Below are 17,983 nucleotides of genomic sequence, written 5' to 3' on the forward strand. Positions count from 1 at the left end.
AAAGTGACGAAATTTGTATGTGTGTAATTATATATTAACGTTCTTGTTTTGATGTCACAAAGCCAGCTATAATTGTCCTTCCATACAGTTTCCCCCGTGTCATTGCTCCCTTGCCTTCCAATCACTGTCAAGACACCGCAGCAATAGTTAAGTTAAGAAAGTTTTAATGATCCTTCCCCCCACCCCCAGTTCCAATCTTTCCACCCACCTAAGGCCCCCCCACGGCGTAGCGCATACTGCTTTCATGGAAATTCGTATATTGTAAAGTGTCCTCTGTGTCAGATTCTTCCTTTTATTTATACTTTTTTTAACAATTTTTATTTTAAAGGTCCTTCCTTGAAGTCTCATTGGCTGCATAGAACCTCCTCGTTAGGCTTGTAGGTCGTTGAGTCCTGCTAGGAGAAGGGGGAGGAGTGAGGAGGAGGAGGAAGAGAAGGAGAAGGAGAAGGAGTTTTTTTTTAAGGACTAGGAGGAGGAGAAGGTGGAGAAGGAGTAGGAGGTAGAGAAGGAGGAGGAGAAAGAGAAGAAGTTTTTTTTTTTAAGAAATAGGAGGAGGACAGGGTGGAGAAGAAGGAGAAGGAGTAGGAGTAGGAGGTAGAGAAAGGGGGAGGAGGAGGAGGAGGATTTTTTAAGGACTAGAAGAAGGGAAAATGAAGAAGAAGGAGGAAGATGAGTGAGGAGGAGGCGGAGGATTTTTTTAAGGACTAGGAGAAGGAGTGGGGAAGTAGGAGGTAGAGAAGGAGCAGCAGGAGGATTTTTATAAGGACTAGATGAAGAAGAAGAAGAAGGGGCGGGGGAGGGAGGAAGAGGAAGAGGAAGGGAAGGAAGGGGGAGGGACTAGCAGTGAGCAAGACGGGCGTTTGTTGACCCGACCCGGCCTAGTTCACCCAGACAACGATCGATCCAGTGGGGTCAGAGACTCCTTCTGCCACTAGACCATCGCCACAGAAGGCTGTTGGAGGTGGTGGAGAGGCGGGGGGAGGAGGAGGGAGGAAGGAAGGAGGAGTGGGTGTTTATTCGCCTTCCTCTTTTATTCCCCCTTCCCATTTCCCTCCCCTTGCATATAGCACTTGACTCATAATTCTCTCTCTCTCTCTCTCTCTCTCTCTCTCTCTCTCTCTCTCTCTCTCTGTTTGATGAGTGTTTTAAAATGCTAATTTGATTATCCTTTGTTATTAATCCTTCATTTTATAATTGTTAATTTTTATGTCGACAGTAACTCTAATAATTTCTCAAGTCTTTCTTAATATCATTCTCCACTTATCCTAATTTTACCTCTTATATGAAACCACTTAAGTAAATAATGCACCCTCGCACAAATTATAAGTAGACAGTATTAAGTGGAATGTTCAAAGCCGCCTATCAGCGATGGGTAGTCATTAATAAGCTTTCATCATCATTTGTGCTCCGGTCCATTTACTTATCGGGTAATTGACCTGTACCCACTCAGTTGATTACCCTCCGACGCTTCGTCATGGCACTTGGTGACTCTCTCTCTCTCTCTCTCTCTCTCTCTCTCTCTCTCTCTCTCTCTCTCTGTTTGTGATATCGCCCACTTCTCTTTTTTTGTTGGGGGGGGCGGAGTGGGAGGTTTTGATTAGTTAAGATAATTCAGTGTTGCGTTTTGATGTGTATGTTCTAAAACAGCAGTCCCTTCCCCCGTAATATCTCTCTCTCTCTCTCTCTCTCTCTCTCTCTCTCTCTCTCTCTCTCTCTCTCTCTCTCTCTCTCTCTCTCTTTCGGTTTTTGATGATTTAAGTTGGTCGTTGCGTTTTGATGTGTATCTTCTAAAACAGCAGCTTCCCCATAATATTTCTCTCTCTCTCTCTCTCTCTCTCTCATTTTTTTCGGTTTTTGATGAGTTAAGTTAGTCGTTGCGATGCGATGTGTATCTTCCAAAACAGCAGTCCCTTCCCCCATAATATTTCTCTCTCTCTCTCTCTCTCTCTCTCTCTCTCTCTCTCTCTCTCTCTCTCTCTCTCTCTCTCTCTCTCTCTCTGGCAACAGCGGTTGTCTTATTCTGCAATGGGAACAAAACCTCCGAAACGCCCCTTCGATTCATTCAACAAGGAAGGTATTTTGTTATGATCCCCTATTAACGAGCTGGTTAAGCCTGAGAGAGAGAGAGAGAGAGAGAGAGAGAGAGAGAGAGAGAGAGAGAGAGAGAGAGAGAGAGGCTCGATAAACTGCATTTTAAGACTTGCTGTCGATTCCTTGATCTTTGGCAAATGACGAAGGAACATCTTAAGGTAGAGAGAAGTTGGCGGAGCAGGGTCTATTTGGTTTTGGGGGGGGGCTATGCCATCCCCCCCCCCCCTCCCCTTTCCATGTTTTTGCTGTCGCCTGGTTTCTGGTGTTGACCTTTCCAGACAGGGTCACTCAACTTCCATTTCCGGGAATGATCGAGAGAGAGAGAGAGAAGCTGGGGGGAAAATAGATTCTCATTATTCGGCTGACATAGATTAGATCTTTGGCATGGGAATATTTAGCCTGGAAGGTGTCATGTATGTTATATGTATATGTATATATATATATATATATATATATATATATATATATATATATATATATATATATATATATATATATATATATATATATATATATATAAATTATTATTGCATATTTGCATATATACCTTTTATTTAATAATGCTGCTTCTTCAGTGTCTTTTAATTTGGTCAGATTTGGCCAAATGATGGCACTACATTGTACGTGAACTAAACAGACAAATTGAAAACCACATTCGATTTCGCATCAGATATTCCTGTTTCATGTCAGCAACAAAAGAGTTAGAGAGAGAGAGAGAGAGAGAGAGAGAGAGAGAGAGAGAGAGAGAGAGAGAGAGAGAGAGAGAGAGAGTTAGAGAGAGAGAGAGAGAGACTTTCCTGCTTCTCCATCCTGGAAAATCTTTTATGAACCCAAGAGTTTTCTTTTTATCCCTCCTTCCTTCCATGGCTGGACGTTATAAGGATCCAAGTTTGGACAGGGGACTTGACAGACAGACGGCGTCTGTGTGACACCGGGTCTGTCTGTCTGTCTGTCTCGATGTCTGCGTCGCCTTGTGATCTCGTTTCTGTCTAATTCGGCACTCGTCGGCGTCGCCGACTGGACAGTTTCCATTCGTGGTTTGTGATCGCCGAGTGTCAGTATCTTTCCCATTTTTTATATTCTTAATTTTTACCTTTTTTTAAGACATTTTATCTTATTTCTTTTACCTTTTTTATAATATATTTATTGTACCTCTTTTCAGGCATTCTATTTCTTTATCTTTTGTAAGACATTTTGTTTCGTTACCTTTGTAAGATACGATATTGCTTTAGCTTTTAGCTGTCTGTAAAAGAAAACTATTACGCAGGCTTGTCTGTCCGTCCGCTCTTTATTCTGTCCGCACTTTTTCTGTCCGCCGTCAGATCTTAAAAACTACTGAGGCTAGAGGGCTGCAAATTGATATGTTTAATGACTGGAGGGTGGACGAAAAACATACCAATTTGCAGCCCTCTAGCCTCAGTAGTTTTTAAGATCTGAGAGCGGACAGAAAAAAAGTGCGGACGGACAGACAAAGCCAGCACAATAGCTTTCTTTCCAGAAAACTAAAAATTCAAAAGGAACATTAGGAATAGAAAGGGGAGGTGTTGGGATGGTTTGGGGGTAGGGAGAGAGAGAGGGGGAGGGGGGCATGAGAGTTCCCAGATGAAATCTGCGAAGGCGGAGTATTTATTGCCCTGAATACACTGCAAAGGTCAGTAGGTCAGGCGCATATGAATTTAATTAAAATGAAGGGCTATGGTTGTTTTCGGTATTGAATGAATTGAGGTCGCATGGTTGTGTGTATTTTGTTTGTTTCCTTCATCCCCCCCTACCCCGCCCCCTTTTTGTCAGTGCGGTATTTCACTGTATTGAAAACCCCCCTCGAGACACGGCCGGTATTGTAAGGAGCTCGCCTCCAAAGTTTTGTGTTACGCACAAAAGCGGTTTTATCCGTCAAGTTTCTTTGTTTTTCTTGTTCGTTGAATGAAATTCCGTTCACTTTCCTGTATTTGTTTGTATTATGTTCTCCTACTCTTCTTTCTGTTCTTGAGAACAGGAAAAACAAGTTAAAAATGCGCCGAAGTTTCTTAGGCGCAATCGAGTGTTCTGTACGTCGTATATTCAAGGCCACCGAAAATAGATCTATCTTTTTGGGGTCTCGAAAATAGATCTATCTTTCTGTGGTCTCCGTATAATGCTGAATGAGCCGCCGCCCATGAAACTTTAACCACGGCCCGGTGGTGGCCTGGCCTATATCGTTGCTAGACGCAAGATTATGGTTAACCTCAACCTGAAATAGAATAAAAACTACTGAGTCTAGAGGGCTGCAATTTGGTACGTTTGATGATTGGAGGGTGGATGATCAACGTACCAATTTGCAGCCCTCTAGCCTCAGTGGTTTTTAAGACCTGAGGGCGCACAGAAAACAGAATCTGAATTATGCTGATCCTGGTGGAACCAGTTATTACGTGGCAGTCATCACTGAAGAGCAGACTTGTCATTTAAGTAGAAAATGTGTACAATTTCCTTAGATCTGAAGGAAATTTGGAGTGAATGGGACTGATGGCATATGATTTAAATAACCAGTTGGTAAAAGAATGAACATTGTAATGAGATTCGAAAAATTATCGCAAATAAAGCGTTATCATGGAATTCCTTTTAATGTTTCTCTTCATATCTATTTTTACTGCTTGAGATTTGTGTTCTATTTATCGTTGCTTTTTTTTTTTACACACACACACACACACACACACACACCCATATATAATTATATATGTATATAAATTTATATATATATATATATATATATATATATATATATAATATATATATATATATATATATATATATATATATATATATATATATTAGATACAATCAACACAATCATATGCGGAACAGAAATAAATTTCTGACTCGCATCAGGATCGAACCCAGGTCTTTCAATTGAAAGGCAAGGCCGCTGCCAACCAGGCCATACAAGTCATAAAAGAAGTTGGAATCTGAGTACCACAGTACCCAAGGAATTGTATATATATGTGTGTGTATGTACATGTGTGTGTGAGTTTATTTTGGAAGTGAAAGCCAATGGCTGTTCATCAAAGATGCCGCCGCCCCCATCCCTTGGTAGCTGACTTTAAATGTTCTGCCTTATATTAGTCGAGGGCCTGCCTGCCTGCCAACTCGCAACTTCGAGAAGAAGAAGTCTTAAACTTTGCTTCGACGCTATTTGCTCAATAACGTTAAAGCTGCTTGAGCGGAAATACATTTCAAGAGTAAGTTCAAACGTTTAGCGTTGACCGTGTTTTAATCTAGGAAAGATTTTTTTCTTAGTTTTCTGTAAAAGAAAACTATTGAGATGGCTATTTGTTTGTCCGCCCTCGGATCTTGAAAACTACTGAGGCTAGAGGGCTGCAAATTGGAATGTTGATCATCCACCCTTCAGTCATCAGACATACCAAATTGCAGCCCTCTAGCCTCATTAGTTTTCATTCTGTTTGAGGTTAAATTTAGCCGTAATCGTGCTTCTGGCAACGCAACTACACAGGCCACCACTGCCGACTGAGAGGTACATGGGTCGCGGCTCATACAGCATTATACCGAGACCATTGAAGATAGATCTATTTTCGGTGGCCTTGAATATGCGCTGTACAGAAAACTCGATTGCGCCGAAGAAACTTCGGCGCATTTTTTACTTGTTTAGTTATATTTTGTGAATTGAGTGCTGGGCAAGCCATTCTGTCTAATTTTATCAGAGTTGAATAAGGACAGAGATTACGGTTGTATTGATATTGGTAATGGTAACTACTAGTGATATGCTAATGATTGCTATAGCGCTGGTCTCTCAACCGGGCGACTTAATGGAACAATCAGATAGGCGCCAAATTGAACACTTTATTGCTTGTGAAATGCTTGCATAAGCGTTTGCATTCAAGTTGCGTCCCCGTAGGGGGGTTAGTGTCGTCAGTGCACCTCACGAGGTGCACTGTAGGCATTACTTAAGGGTCTCTGCAGCGTCCCTTCGGCCCCCTAGCTGCAACCCCTTTCGTTCCTTTTACTGTACCTCCGTTCAAATATTCTTTAATCCATGTGACTGTCCACCCTCCCTAACAATTGTTTCATAGTGCAACTGCATAAGATATCCTCCTGTTGCACCTTTCAGATTTTCTTACTTTTTAATTTCCCTTCCATCGCTGAATGACCTCATGGGTCCTGGCCCTTGGTCTCTGGCCTAAATTGTATATTTTCTGTCCTTTTTTGAAACCCGAGACTTCCCGCTGTGCGAGTAAATGAGATGGTGGTTGCTGTGACCGTAGACTGTAAGAGAGCGCAGCGGTCCACAGCTCTTCGCGCGCTGTGATTGTTAACTGCGAGTTAAGTTTTTATTTGTCCAATCTTGTTTATTTATTTATTTATTTATTATTTGTTTATTAAGATACCTTAGAATTATTTTGCATTTTGTTATTGTTAACTATGAATTTTAAGTTTTTCTGTTCAATCTTGTTTATCTTTTTTGTTCCTTTTCTGTATTTTTTTTTTGGGGGGGGAGGGGGGGGGCGGATAAAGAAGCCTTAGAATTAGTTTGTATGAACTGCAGTCCACAGTTTTTTGCCCAATCTTGTGTATCTTTTTTTGTTTTGTATTATGTTTTATGTTGATAAAGATGCCTTAGAGTTAGATCGTATGAACTGCAGTGTTTATAAACTGATTTTTTTTTTTTTCCAATCTTGTTTATATGTTTTGTTCTTTTTTCTATTTTATTCTGATGAAAATGTCTTCGAGTTAGTTTGTTTGAACTGCAGTCCAAAGTTTTTCACACACTTTGATTGTTATCTGTGAATTAAGTTATTTGTCCAAAGCTTGTTTACCATTTTTGTTTTTATTTCTGTTTGATTTTGATAAAGATACTTAGAGTTAGTTTGTATGAATTGCAGTCCAAAGTTTTTCCCATAGTGAGATTGTTAACTATGAATTAAGATTTTTGTCAAATCTTATTTTATCTTTTTTTCTCTCTCTTATTTTTGTTTTATTTTAGTAGAGACACCTCAGAAACATTTTTTTTATGAATTCGTAAACCTAAGTAAAGGTTATTCATTTATAACAATGGTTCTTAACCTTTTTATTACCACGCCCCCTCTGAGAGTTGGTCCTTCCTTTAGTTTCTCATTGGACGGGTCGATATCGTTCTCGGCTAGCACTGTGCTTGGCCCGCGTTCGATTCTCCTGCCGGCCAATGAAGAATTAGAGGAATTTATTTCTGGTGATAGAAATTCATTTCTCGCTTTAATGTGGTTCGGATTCCACAATAAGCTGTAGGTCCCGTTGCTAGGTAACCTAGCCTCCGCGCCCCCCTTGCATCTCAGAGTAAAATTCCCTCCCAGATTTAAAGGCAAATGAAAAAAAAAGAGAAAGAGAAGGGGTGTTTTTATTCTTGTTAAGAGAATAACGAATATAATTAGAGAATTTTTTATTTTTCCCTGGGGCTCGCGCCACCCTTGAAAATTGCTGACGCCCCCCTGGTTGAGAACCACTGATTTAAAATGTGGAAACCATTCGTATATGCACCGTTATAATTATGTCATTCATATTGCAGTTACATATTTTTATTGATAAGTAGGACGTGCATTTTTATTCACGGCTTTACAAGGTGAGCGAATGTTTTTTTTTTTTTTTTGTTTACCAAAACATATGCATTGCTTAGTCTGGTATTATTATTATTATTATTATTATTATTATTATTATTATTATTATTATTATTATTATTATTATTATTATTATTATTAAATAGAATGCCTTTATGCTAAAAAGAGGAGAATAAACTAATGAGAAATATAGGAAAACGTAAATTCTGGACTTCTTATTATTTATTTATTTATTTATTTTTATTTTATTTTTTTCTATCACAGTCATCCTATTCGACTGGGTGGTTTTTATAGCGTGGGGTTCCGGGTTGCAGCCTGCCTCCTTAGGAGTCCATCACTTTTCTCACTATGTGCGCTGTTTCTATAAACGTTTATAGCAAATGTATAGAAAAATATAATCCTTGGTTCTTCTAAGGAATCCCACGAGATAGAAATATGGACTTTATACCTAGTGTTTAGAAGATATAGACGAGGCAATTTTAAACAGAATGCAATTAAGAGTCGCAACGAGGAATCTTAATGCCATGGTATCGAGTAGTCTCTTAGGTCTTCTGGCGTTCCCATCCCGCCCTCATCTCTTTCCCCTTCCGCCCATATCTTCGGCGTAGCAGGGACCTTTAAGATAGCCGAGGAAAGGTGAAGGGGAGAGGTTTATCCCGGAGGGAACGCGATGGTCGACTCTCCAGGGGATTTTACCACTGACCTTTAAAGAGTAAGCTTTCACCCCCGCCCCCTTCTACTCCCCCCCCCCAGTTCTCTTGGCCCTATCACCTCCTCCTCCTCCTCCTCCTCCTCCTCCTCCTCCTCCTCCTCCTCCTCCTCCTCCTCCTCCTCCTCCTCCTCCTCCTCCTTGTCGAGAGTGCCGCATAGGTCCTGGGCCAGCTTCCTCGTTGGCGATCTTGTGTGGTCTCTCTCTCTCTCTCCATAACAGCTGGTTATTCCTGGAGTTCTGAAATAGATTTCATGATGTTGCAGAGTGACCGTATCCATATTGACTTACTGTAAATTCTCTTGCGTTATTTAGGTTTGTGTGTGTGTGGATGTGTGGATAACAACGAATATACCCTAAAATGATAATCCCACAAGTTCATCTTCATTGTCTAGTCAGTAGCGGAAAATGCGTTCTGTGAATTCCGTGTTAAAGATAGTGTGACAATGATGTTTAACGATGACGACGCTTGCGGCGAGCGAGAGTATCGAAACTAATTCATATGAATTGGAATTGTCGTATAATTCTATTTATCGATGCCTAGAAACTGCTGTGAGACACACATACACACACACACATACCCACACACAGCACGCGTATCCACGTACCACACAAGTAAACTAATTCCTTCTCTTTCCTCAACCCTGCGAGTTTTCCCGTGACTGAGACGGTGGTGGTGGTTGGTGGTGGTCGCAGTTTTGGCACGGCCGTCTTCCGTCCCTCGTAGTACACCGTGACCTTTGCCCTACAGATTATACCAGCCGACGCAATGCCACTCAGAAGCTGGGATGAAATACTGGGGATATAAAGTTCACGATGCCCTTACGCGGGCTGGAGTTTAATCCACGCGTTCATCTTGTTTTAGGAAGCTTAAGTTCTCATATTTTCGGGTTTAAATTATAGATATCTTTCTGGTAGATTCTCCTAGCGTAGTAAGATATTCTAATGCGGAAACACTGGAATTAGTGCGGATATAAAGTTCACGATGCCCATACGTAGTGTAAAGTTCAAATCCACGATTTCATCATGTTTTAGAAAGCGTAAATTTTTATATTTTTGACTCGTATTTGTGAATATGTTTTGGTCAAATTCTTCAAGCTTAACGACATATTGTAAAGCGGAATAACTGCCGAAACTGTATTTGAAAATTCCAAGCCTTATAATAATCCATGTATCATAATATATTGTTCCAATTGCATCCCAGACAAATTTCTTTACAAGGCGAGCGAACCAGTTACCCTGGCAGTAAATATACGGCTTTAGGCTAAGATGTTTGTTGTAGTGTCATAAAAAGAATGACCATATTTGCACAAGAGAGAGAGATAAACATCCGCTACAGACTAGACAATGAAGATGAACCTGTTTGATCATCATTTTAGGGCATTCGTCAGAGATCACGTCAGTGTACCATATACATAAACGTAACAGTTGTACCATGGAAGTGACCTCCCAAAAGAGAGAGAGAGAGAGAGAACTTAACACTTGTATCATGAAAGTGACCCCCCCAAGAGAGAGAGAGAGAGAGAACTTAACATTTTGAGAATGGAAGTGACCCCAAGGGAGAAAGTGAGAGAGAGATACTTAAAATTTTGAGAATGGAAATGACCTCAGAGAGAGAGAGAGAGAGAGAGAGAGAGAGAGAGAGAGAGAGAGAGAGAGAGAGAGAGAGAGAGAATGATATCCCGAGGCTCTGCCACGGCCATCACTACACACTACTACCGGGTAAGTGGCGGAGTTGACCTTAGGCGACCCCGAATGTAAATGTCACGCCCTTTATCTCAGCTGACTGTCGCTATTGATCACGTTTTTGTCCCCTCTCCTCTCTCCCCCTTCTCCCTCCCCTCCCCTCCTCCATCTCCCCCCTCCTCCCCTCCCCCTTCCCCTCATCTCGTGGCAGTTTGTCCGGTATAACAGCTTCCTGGTGGTGATGTAGAGTTGGTGGTACGCGCTGTGCTCCTTCAGGAGGAGAAGAACGAGAGGGCCAGGCTCTAGAGTCACTCGCCCCTTTATCTATCTCTCTCTCTCTCTCTCTCTCTCTCCTCTCTCTCTCTCTCTCTCTCTCTCTCTCTCTCTCTCTCTCTCTCAATTGCTCTGACGCTCACGGGCCATGTTCTTAATTCATATCTACACACCTTTTAAGCTCAGCTTGAAAACCTTCTCTCTCTCTCTCTCTCTCTCTCTCTCTCTCTCTCTCTCTCTCTCTCTCTCTCTCTCTTGCTCTGACGCTCAAGATACAGGCCATGTTCTTAATTCATATCATTTACACACCTTTGAAGCTCAGCTTGAAAACCTTAATCTCTCTCTCTCTCTCTCTCTCTCTCTCTCTCTCTCTCTCTCTCTCTCTCTGTGCCCGTTTTCTCGCGAGGTGTTTTGACATCCTCCCTACAATCTGCTTACACTTGATTCTCGCTAGAACAAACCCAGATTGTGTCTTTTCGTCATAAACGTCACCGTGGGATTTTATATAAAGCGTCTAATGCTCTTCGCTTTAATGTAATATAATTGTGTGTGTGTGTGTGTGTAAGTAGACCTACAGAGTAATACTTACATTCATATTTACTATCGTCAAATTAAATGGAATCGCGTGAATGTCCTTATATGCAAATATAACGCAGTTAGTGAGCAGCTCACAAATGCGCTTTCATACCTTAGTTATGCCCAATACTTCTTTGCTGAGATACTTTCAATACCAGCTGACGTCTCCCCTTTGCTGTCATTGGCCCTTTGTAGCGCTGGATTGGTTATAATTTCTATCAAAGCCTTCTCTTCTTGTACTCTTCTTAATTCGATTACTTTCTGAACTACTGTATATATACGTTTTCTGAATTTTATTTTAAAGACTGTCTAATAATAATACTTAATGATTACAATCCGTACGATGAGAGATACTATTGAGAATGATTGATATACGGTGGCATTGTGAAGTTCTTGGTACTCCAAACCTTGCCTTTCATGTTGTAGCGTGAAATCCTTGGTACTTCAAACCTTGACTTTTATCTTGTAGCCTAATTTTAGATGCAGTCTCTCTCCATCGTTGCTTGTATCTGAAAATTGATTCCAGTTCTTGTTTATGCTGAATATTATCATTTGGTGATGTTGATTCTTGCCGACATTTCTGTCGTGACTGAGACAAAAGGAAACGAAATTGTGAAAACAAAAATATTAAATAAATATGTGAATGTGCTCGCAGTCTTGTGTCTGATTGTGTAAGCGAAAATACCAAAGATATATGTGAATGTACTCGCAGTCTTAGCCTGGTTTCTAGAATATAAAAGTGGATGTGAATGTCTTCAGTCTTGTGCTCATTGTGAAAGCGGAAATATAAAAGATAAATAGAATGTACTTAGTCTTGTGCTTAACTGTGAAAGCTAGAATATAAAAGAAATATGTGAATGTACTCTCAGTCTTGTGCCTAATTGTGAAAGCGGAAATATAAAAGAAATAGTGGACTTAGCCTTGTGCCTATTTGTGAAAGCGAGAATATAAAATAAATACGTGAATGCACTCGCAGTCTTGTGTCTAAATTGTGAAAGCAAAAATATAAAAAAGTATGTGAATGTATTCGCAGTCTTGTGTCTAATTGTGAAAGTGAATATATTAAAGAAATACGTGGACATAGTCTTGTGACTAATTGTGAAAGCAAAATAAAAATAAATACGTGGACGTACTCATAGTCTTGTGTCTAATTGTGAAAGTGAAAATATAAAAGAAATATGTGGACGTAGTCTTGTTTCTAATTGTGAAAGCAAAAATATCAAAGAAATACGTGAATGTACTTGAAGTCTTGTGTCTAATTGTGAAAGCAAAAATATATAAGAAATGCGTGAATGTACTCGAAGTCTTGTGTCTAATTGTGAAAGCAAAAACATCAAGGAAAGCGAAAATATAAAAGAAATACGTGAATGTACTCGAAGTCTTGTGTCTAATTGTGAAAGCAAAAACGTCAAGGAAAGCGAAAATATAAAAGAAGTATGTGAATGTACTCGAAGTCTTGTGTCTAAATTGTGAAAGCGAAAATATCACAGAAATACGTGAATGTACTCGCAGTCTTGTGTCTAATTGTGAAAGCTAAAATATAAAGGAGGACGTAGTCTTGTGTCTTAATTGTGAAAGCGAAAACATCAAAGAAACACGTGAATGCACTCGCAGTCTTGTGTCTTAAGAATTGTATAAGGAGCTGTTAATCAAAACAGAGGTAGCAGGATTTCCCAACGGCTTTGGGAAACCCCTCCCCTCCCCTCCCCTCCCCGTCACCGTCTTCTCCTCTATAGAACACCTGTGTAATGCCTCTGAAAACTTAACTTTCGTTTTTCCTTTATTTCTATTGAAGTGCGCCCGAGAGCAGCCAACCGGCGATCGGTCTTATAATGGTCGGATACGGTCGCTAATGACTGTTAGAAGGCGAAGACAAAGAGAGAGAGAGAGAGAGAGAGAGAGAGAGAGAGAGAGAGAGAGAGAGAATTTAACATTTTGAGACTGGAAGTTACTCCATGAGAGAGAGAGAGAGAACATTTTGAGAATGAATGAAAGTGACACCAGGAGAGAGAGAGAGAGAGAGAGAGAGAGAGAGAGAGACCTTACCTTACAGACCTTTGCCCCAGGTCCCTCAGTGTGAATATAAGTGATCTTCCGGTATATTTTGCATCTTCCAGTCTTGGATGGTCTGGGATGAGAGAATTTGTCGAGCTTATTTTATACTCTGTTATGTTCCTCAGATGAGCTGGTAGCGCATTGAATAGATATGCATTATCGATGCAACTCGAACAGCTGAGGTGTTTGGGAATTCTTCTTCTTGCCTTTTTGATAATTTTAGTTCCATGATATTTTGTTGTTTCCATGCTTGGAAGAGATGTAAGAAAAAGAGAGAGAGAGTGAGAGAGAGAGAATTTTTTTATATATAGATATAATTCCCTTCAAGACAGAGATTCTTCTTCCCCCTTTGAGAGAGAAGAGATGTAATAAAAGAGAGAGAGAGAGAGAGAGAGATAAAAGAGGCAATGAGAGAGATAAAAACTCACTCTAAAAAAAAAAAAATAAACGAGTGGACTGCCTCTTGCAAAGGAATTGTGTCAAGGCTTGTCATTTTTTTAGGTGGATAAATTGATTTGATTTGATGTTGAGAATTTCGGTTGTTTATAGAATAGTTTTATGGTAGTTCTTGAATAATAATATTCTCAGAATGATATTTTAAAGATATTCTCAATTGTTTATTTAATGTATTTTGATCAATTTTAAATATCCTTTGAACAAGATTTATTTTTTGTCTTTTTTTCAGTTAAGAATTTCGGTTGTTTATAGAATAGTTTTATGGTAGTTCTTGAATAATAATATTCTCAGATTTATGTTGATATTTTAAAGATTGTAAAAGTGATGGCGGTGAGATGTACCCCAATTGTTTATGCTTTAAAATAATGGTATTTGCAGTCAATGTATTAAATATCCTTTGAACAAGATTTATTTTTTTTTTTTTTTTTCAGAAAATATTTATGATTTATGTCTCAAACAACAAATTTTATTTTTCGTAAAAATATAATTCTGTGGTCATGAATTTTCACTGATTGTTTCTTAAAGCAATCATGCTATTCTTTTATTCGTTTTCTGTAAAAGAAAACTATTGTGCCGGCTTTGTCTGTCCGTCCGCACTTTTCTGTCCGCCCTCAGATCTTAAAAACTACTGAGGCTAGAGGGCTGCAAATTGGTGTGTTGTTCATCCACCCTCCAATCATCAAACATACCAAATTGCAGCCCTCTAGCCTCAGTAGTTTTTATTTTATTTAAGGTTAAAGTAAGCCATAATCGTGCTTCTGGCAACGATATACGCCATGCCACCACCGGGCCATGGTTAAAGTTTCATGGGCCGCGGCTCACACAGCATTATACTGAGACCACCGAAAGCTATTTTCGGTGGCACAGAAACTTGAACGTTAGGTAGTCCAGTGTTAGAGGGCGAGTTTTTTTATTGCTTCGCCAATTCCCCCTTCCCCTGTCCTCAAAAGAAATAATTAAAGATAAAAATTAAGCATTATATTATTTTTAAGAGTTGAAGCTTATTCGGCCTGTTAGCATTCATGGTTGACCTTTGGTGAGATGCGAATTTTTTAAAATCAATTTGCGCGTTCCCTTACGAGAGAGAGAGAGAGAGAGAGAGAGAGAGAGAGAGAGAGAGAGAGAGAGAGAGAGAGAAGGATCACATCACCAAAATACCAAGACTTAATTTGGACAAAGGGATCTGTAGAGAGAGAGCTTGCAAATTGAGCTGAAACGATGCGTAAATTATATAAATTAAGAATATGGCCTTTATCTTGAGCGTCAACGCATTGGAGGGAGAGAGAGAGAGAGAGACTGAATATGTTAAAAACAAGAGCTCTGAAAATCAGAAAAAGGATAGTGATAAAGAATATGATTTACACGTGCAAACTCAACAAGTTGTACAATATATGGAAGCTTCCTAAATGACAATAGACAGAGAGAGAGAGAGAGAGAGAGAGAGAGAGAGAGAGAGAGAGAGAGAGAGAGAGAGAGAGAGAGAGAGCATTCGCTTCCTTCATCAAAGCGTTCGCGGAAGGAATGGCGTGCTAATTTAACTAGGCGAGAGGTGGGCGTGGGACTTCGACGAGAAGAAGAAGAAGAAGAAGAAGACTGTGGAAAAGAGAGAGTGAGTGGGCGTGTGTGTGTGTGTGTGTGTGTGTGTGTGTGTGTGATGGTGCTGCTTTCCTCTTCTCTAACTCTCTAGCGAAACGCAAAAGCAATTTCTCTAGACACTTCGCCACGGTCCTGCTTCAGAGTGAAATGGGAAAACGGATGATTTTTTTTTATTCTCTGAAAGCTAATTTTGCTAAATTTTACCAAAACGGCTTCCATTTGCATTGTCGTGTTTCAAGATGGCTAAATTTTTTATTTTTTTATACTTTGAACGCTTAATTTTGTTTATAACTTTTCTGAGTGGACGTTCATTTACATTATCGTGTTTCAAGATTGGCTATTCTCATTGATATCAGATCAGTATCGAACTTTTTTTAAAGTTAGAAAAATGAGCCGAAGTTTCTTCGGTGCAATCGAGTTTTCTGTACAGTCGCTACAGCGTATAATCAAGGCCACCGAAAATAGATCCATCTTTCGGTGGTCTCGGTATAATGGTGTATGAGCCGCGACCCATGAAACTTTAACCACGACCCGGTAGTGGCCTGTCCTATAGCGTTGCCAGACGATCATGGCTAACTTTAACCTTAAATAAAATAAAAACTACCGAGGCTAGAGGGCTGCAATTTGGTATGTTTGATGACTGGAGGGTGGTTGATCAACATACCAATTTGCAGCCCTCTAGCCTCAGTAGTTTATAAGATCTGAGGGCGGACAGAAAAAGTGCGGACGGACAGACAAAGCCGGCACAAGAGTTTTCTTTTACAGAAAACTAAAAAACTACGCTTGTATAACCATAGAAATCCATTATAAGAGAACATCAGCCATTGGGTGTATTTAAATCGTTCGTTTAGAGTTTTTATTATCACATCATCAGTGTCTTCTGTGACGCCAGTTTTAGTAGCTATAATCAATCGATCAGTCAATCAGTAATGTACACAGGGACAAGCAGATTGCAATATGTCAACAGTAATTCTCAGGTCACTAACCATAGAAGTTACCATTTGAACTCTTACATGAGAGAGAGAGAGAGAGAGAGAGAGAGAGAGAGAGAGAGAGAGAGAGAGAGAGAGAGAGAGAGAGAGAGAGAGAAATAAGGCTTATAAGTTGAGCTTCGGCGGTGTTTAAATTATATAAATTAAGAATATGGCTTTTATCTTGAGCGTCAACACAGTTGAGAGAAAGAGAGAGAGAGAGAGAGAGAGAGAGAGAGCGTGGTCACATGAGACGTGTGTGTGTGTGAGAGAGAGAGAGAGAGAGAAATAAGGCTTATAAGTTGAGCTTCAGCGGTGTTTAAATTATATAAATTAAGAATATGGCTTTTATCTTGAGCGTCAACACAGTTGAGAGAAAGAGAGAAAGAGAGAGAGAGAGAGAGAGAAAGAGCCTGGTCACATGAGACGTGTGTGTGTGTGTGTGAGAGAGAGAGAGAGAGAGAGAGAGAGAGAAATAAGGCTTATAAGTTGAGCTTCAGCGGTGTTTAAATTATATAAATTAAGAATATGGCTTTTATCTTGAGCGTCAACACAGTTTGAGAGAAGAGAAGAGAGAGAGAGAGAGCGTGGTCACATGAGACGTGTGTGTGTGAGAGAGAGAGAGAAATAAGGCTTATAAGTTGAGCTTCAGCGGTGTTTAAATTATATAAATTAAGAATATGGCTTTTATCTTGAGCGTCAACACAGTTGAGAGAAAGAGAGAAAGAGAGAGAGAGAGAGAGAAAGAGCCTGGTCACATGAGACGTGTGTGTGTGTGTGTGAGAGAGAGAGAGAGAGAGAGAGAGAGAGAAATAAGGCTTATAAGTTGAGCTTCAGCGGTGTTTAAATTATATAAATTAAGAATATGGCTTTTATCTTGAGCGTCAACACAGTTGAGAGAAAGAGAGAAAGAGAGAGAGAGAGAGAGAGAGAGAGAAAGAGCCTGGTCACATGAGACGTGTGTGTGTGTGTGTGTGTGTGTGAGGTCGCCGACTGATGTGACCTCGCTTATTGTGAGAGGCAGCAGTTCCCCGCTTCCTCTTGGGGGCGTTTTGTCTCCTTTATCTTACTTCGAACAATTTTTTTCTTTTTAGTTATCTTTTTCTCTCCCTCTCTCTCTTTCTCTCTCTCTTCCTTCACTCCCCCACCGCTCCTTGTGCATCGTGATTGGCAACATTTATTGTTAGTGGTGAGAAGGGGGGGGGGGTGGAAGTCTCGTGTGTTGTGGGTGTTGAGTTGGAAGGGGAAGGGGGGGAGGAGGATGTGGGTGTGAGGTAGGGGAGGGAGGGAGGGAGGGAGGAGGCCTTATGCGAGCAGTGAAACAGTGGAACAAAGTGATTGGCCGCCCGTGAACAACTACTCTCTCTCTCTCTCTCTCTCTCTCTCTCTCTCTCTCTCTCTCTCTCTCTCTCTCTCTCTCTCTCTCTCTCTCTTTATTTTCTCTTTGTATCACAACAGTTCACTGTCTTCTTTTATTTTATATATGAGGGACAGAGAGATGGGAATTGTTGGAGAGAGAGAGAGAGAGAGAGAGGTGGGAGAAAGTTCTTTCAATATCAGTGACAATATTTCTGAAAGGACTTTCCGTAAAGTATAATAGATTATCTCTCTCTCTCTCTCTCTCTCTATATATATATATATATATATATATATATATATATATATATATATATATATATATATGTTTTAAGAGTGACATTCCAGTGTTAAGTGTGTGTTAATGGCTTGTCAGAATGCCAGCCCCTGATGTTTTGATATTTAATTTCTTTAGGTGTAATCCCCTTCAAAACAAACAGTTTTTCTTGTTTTTATAAGTTTATATTAATATTTTTGTCGTTTTTTGAAGCATTATTTTTTTATCTTTCTTACATATCTCTCTCTTTGAATAACTACTTATTTTCCTTTGTTGGACGTATTTCAGTTTGTCACGCAATTTGATAACTGTCTTATCATTCCTAATAACTGTCATCATTCCTAATAACTCTTTT

At 39.9% G+C, this 17,983-nt stretch overlaps 1 protein-coding gene across 16 annotated transcripts in view; it reads left to right on the plus strand.

The window, feature by feature from the left end:
- Window positions 1–17,983, plus strand: part of LOC136840709 (orphan steroid hormone receptor 2-like) — a 369,221-nt gene that overhangs the window by 325,732 nt on the left and 25,506 nt on the right. The gene's annotated exons all lie outside the window — the stretch shown is intronic.

This window comes from Macrobrachium rosenbergii, chromosome 8, assembly GCF_040412425.1.
Source record: "Macrobrachium rosenbergii isolate ZJJX-2024 chromosome 8, ASM4041242v1, whole genome shotgun sequence".
Lineage (NCBI taxonomy): Eukaryota > Metazoa > Arthropoda > Malacostraca > Decapoda > Palaemonidae > Macrobrachium > Macrobrachium rosenbergii.